Source organism: Belonocnema kinseyi, chromosome 1, assembly GCF_010883055.1.
Source record: "Belonocnema kinseyi isolate 2016_QV_RU_SX_M_011 chromosome 1, B_treatae_v1, whole genome shotgun sequence".
NCBI classification, from domain to species: domain Eukaryota; kingdom Metazoa; phylum Arthropoda; class Insecta; order Hymenoptera; family Cynipidae; genus Belonocnema; species Belonocnema kinseyi.
Window position 1 is genome coordinate 119,456,823 of NC_046657.1, and position 4,709 is coordinate 119,461,531.

General features: G+C 26.5%; 1 protein-coding gene across 1 annotated transcript in view; it reads right to left on the reverse strand.

The window, feature by feature from the left end:
- The window catches only part of LOC117179838 (hemicentin-1-like), a gene marked incomplete at its 3' end in the record, with an annotated part of 137,787 nt that overhangs the window by 80,018 nt on the left and 53,060 nt on the right, over nt 1-4,709 (reverse strand). The gene's annotated exons all lie outside the window — the stretch shown is intronic.

Here is a 4,709-nt window from a genome sequence, read left to right on the forward strand (position 1 = left end):
TTACTGTAATAAAATTTAAACAAAAAGTAAATTTTTAAAGATAGCGAACAACATATTTAGAAGCTTTTCAAGCGATTTGAAGGGTTTCAAGAAAATGATAAATTTTCTTCAGTTTCATAGACAAATTTTATTAATAATTTTTTTTAATTTCGAAAACAAATTTTAATATTTTTAATTTTTTAAATTTTGAGAAAAATTAAAGATTGTTTATAAGTTGAAGAGAATGAACAAGATTTTTAATTAAATGTACATTTTTGGAAATTTCGATAAAAGTGAGAATACTGAAAATTATTTTTCATTCTGACTAATTAATTGTCAATGAAAAATAAAAAAGATGAAAAAGATTTTAAGAAAGTCAAAAAAAAATGTAAAAGATATGAAGGTAATTTTTGAATTTTATCGCAATCTTTTAAAATTCAAGTTACTTCCAAAAATTTTTAGGAATTTTTAACAAAAAGTACATTTTCAAAGATAGATAACAAAAAATGTAGAGGCCGTACACGTGTTTTGAAAGATTTTAAGAGAATTAAAAATTTTCTTAAGTTTTCTAGCAAAATTTAAATGGATTCTTTTTCTTTGTTAAAAATTAATTCCAGGAGAATATTGAAAAAAGATTTAGAAATATTTAAAAATATTCTCAAACTTTTCATAAAAAGAAAGTGGAAGGTTTTTAGGTAATGTTTTTAATTTTTCAGATTTTTTCGAAGGAATAATTCGAATTATTTTAAAAGATATTGAGAATTTTTCGACGTTTTAAAAATATTTCAAGGTTATTTATGATTTGAAAAAAAGAAGCAAAACTTATAATAAAAAACGTTCATTTTTTAACATTTTGGAAAAAACTTCTAAATCATTTTCAAAGGTCGAAATTTTTAAAATTTTGCAGAGATTAAAAATATTTTCAAACTTGAAAAGTTTCCGAAAATGTATGAAATGTTACATAATTCCTTCCAAATTTCTAAAATTTCTTAAGTTTGAAACGTCAAACTGACCAATTATTCCTTAGATTTTGTAAAATTCTGTAAAATAAAGAAAATTTCTTTACAATTTTCTTAATTCCCATCTAACATATCTGAAATCTTCAGATATCTTTTAAGTTTTCTGTGAAATCGTAGAAAAAACTTGAATTTATACTTTAAAATCAAAATCATAATACTGATTATATTCTGCTCTCATATCTACAAATGTGTTAATATGTATAATGGTTTATTATTAGAAGATATGTTTTAGTGTTAATTAAGTACAATTTTACTTCCTTTTAAGTTGTTTAATTTGATTATATTAATATTATCTTCACAATTATAAAAAAATATGTGGAAAAATTTAATCACAAAGTTGTTAGATAACAAAAATAAGAAATTGAAATTTTGTGGAAAAGATCACTGAAATCTTTCTATTGAAACTTACTCATAATTTAGTCTTTCAGAAAAGCGTAACTTAAAAGTAGTAGCACAAAAGTGAGTAAACACTATTTTGGTCAGAAATGGGTTTATTACATAAAAAATTCAAAGCAAATATATTTCCTATTGTGGTGAAAGGATTGTTTTGAAATATAATTGTAATATCATTCACAATTTTTAAAAACATTTTATTTTAGCGATATTTTTTGAAATTATTATCACTTAATTACGAATGAAATAATATAACATTTTTTTATTTTTGAGGATTTTTATCAAAAAATGTCTGTCAGGCTGTTATATCACCAATATTACGATATTCAACATTTATTTTCTCAGGAAAAAATAATTTGTTTGTTATTATCGTTCAGTACACCCATATTTCGGGCACAATTTTTTATGCACACGGTTCATATCTCTAGAGTAATGTTGCCTATTAGTTTTAACTGAAACATGAAATTTGTATTGCAATCTGCAGTCGAGCCTGCTCCAGTTTTAGGTTAGTATCACTTTGAAATTGCCAACTTCAGCATCTACTTCATCAGACGTCGATAAATTTGTGTAATAAAACTGTTTTGACTTAACTTAAGCAATGCTTTAACTTGGAAGTGGATACTTGCTTAATATTTTAACGAGGATTTCGATTTTACATGTCCTTTCTCCCTTTTTCAAAAAATTCTTATTTTCTATGCCTTATGTTCTTAACATTCAAAATGAAGGACATTTTTCATTAATTGTTTTCTAATCTAGAAACAGTGCAAAAATATAATAATATGATACATTGAAAATAATGCAGTTATAAAAGAAATACCGAAAATATATTTTGTTCAAATGAAAATTCAGAACTTGAATTACAAGAAAAGGTTCTTGGTAATCAGGTAGTTGAAATTCGACACCATTCCCTTTATAGTGTTGTTTCTTAGGAAGCCACCATCTGGCTATCTAGTCTCTGAATCCCGAGACGAGACGAGCAATATATAGGTTCTCCGATACCAAAACGATACGAGACAAAAACGAGACTGAAGTCTCGAAAACCGATACCGATACGACAAAAAACCGATATTTTTCGAAACCATATCGAGACAGTCTCGTATCGAACGGCATGACTAAATTATACTGAAAAATACAAATATTGAGTTTAACAAGCTATCTAATATTCATCAGGCAATAAGTTTATATTAACAATAAAAATACTGGTTTCATACCTAATTGTCTCATCGTTTTGAAATTCGAGATGAGAAGTAAATTATTTTTCATAAATTTCTGTTCTTATTTTCTAATAAATATGATAAAAAGGTTAAAACAGTTAACATTTTCAAAAAAAAAGAAATACTGTTTCCCTCTAAATCAAGTGATAGACACACAAACAGTAATATTCCTCTAAAAAATTTTTCAGAAAATCTCAATTATTATTGTTTAGTAACAAAAATGACCAAACCATTAGAAAAGTGGTACTTCTCCGTGGAAAAAAATTATTTTCTCCATAATATCATGCTGCAAATAAATTAACCGCAATACTGTGATAAAAATTAAATGAAAATCTGTGAATTTAATCCTAATTATTAACTATATATTTCAATATATTTTTCAAATTTTTTATTTGATACATATCTGGGACAATATTTCATACATAACCTGAGACAATATTCATACAGTAATTTTCCATGATGAATATCATTCTCATACAAATTTTCAGCATTTTCAGTTAAGAGAAAATATTTTTCTGTGATTAAGCATTGCAAAGAAGTATTGACTTATATATAAATCGTTAATGACAATTAGGTTAAATCTTGAACTAAATATTTTTGTTAATTAAGTGTGCATTTAGTCATTAGGATGACCAATGAGTTTAATTAACCTGAGTAAAAAATAATTTTTACTTTATTTTCATGAAGTTCGAATATTGTAGGATCAAAACATTTTGTGTAGGGTCATTATTGAAGGGGTTATTAAACAGCGTCAACGTAGGGTCTTGAGTTATAAAAATGTAGAATTTAAAAATTCAAAGTAGCTTCAGAGAGGTGTTACAAAGCTCAGAATAGGCTCTAATGTTTCATTCTCTAGGAGTTAAAAGTTTAAAGCAGAGGCTATAAGTTTAAATAGCGTCAAAGCAGGTTCTAATAAGGTGCTGCAACTTCAAAGTGGGGTCTAAATTTCGACTTGGGCAGTATTTAAATACTTAGATGTTATCTATATTCCCCATCCCTCTTCTAAATCCCGCCTGATTATGTGGGATACTGTCTTTTTGATCTGACTCACCTTTTGCTTAGAATTTCTGCATGTATTTTATAGCCCACTGGCATGAGAGGCTTATTTCTACTGAGGAAACCGCAATAAAAAAAAGTGCCTGATACTCCACATCCGGAATGATGTTAAAAAAGAGTTCATTTTAAAAAACAATGTTCAAGTTTTTACGATGTAGGCTATCCCCTGATACTGAGTAATTTATGAGTCAATTATTCAATAAATTACTTAATAAGTTTTCGTTTGATTGCATAATTACTTGATGACTTTCTTTTCGTATCCATTTATTATTGACACTTAAAAAGGTTGCTTTATCTGCGACAATTGGTTTACCATTTTTTGAAATTCTTAACATAAAATAGTAGAACATTAAAAAACTAATCCTTTTATTAACCTTTTTTTAAAATAATAAATAAAAAATGTTAAAGCAGTTAATTTATATATTTTTCTTCCTTTATCGTCGAAAAGTAATTTTTAAACAGAAAATATATGAAACATAAACACAATTATAAACATACACAATTAAAAACAATTGTTAAACAAATGATGGGGTTTCTAATGAAAACTGAAAAAGTATATTTGTGATGGACTAAAAATGCATATATAAAGTCCCTAAAACAATAGAGGAGACCACTTTATCGTCAGTAGATAATCCTTAATTATAAGCACAAATATAAGTAAAATAATCAATTCTCATTTCAGTAAATTAAAATCTATTATGTCTTGTCCATCAATCACAATACAAAAATTATTTAACATCCATTAGTATTTTTAATTAATGGTTTCCTACTGTAGGATCATTATTTCTGAAGAACCTCAAATAAAAATCATATCAGTGACACCAACTTTTTTGGGCCTGGGATTTATAAGTAGATGCTTTAGGAATCGGAAGGAAAAACAAGCATTTTGTGATAAAAGCTCCTATGCAGGGCATTTTTTGTGAAGTGACCTCGCACCTGAAAAACGAACGTTCTCCGATCGGACTTCGAAGTATTTTCATATTGAATGGGAATGAATGGAGGTGCATGTGAAAATTTTCTTTGCTATTTGGAAAAATATTCACCTAGC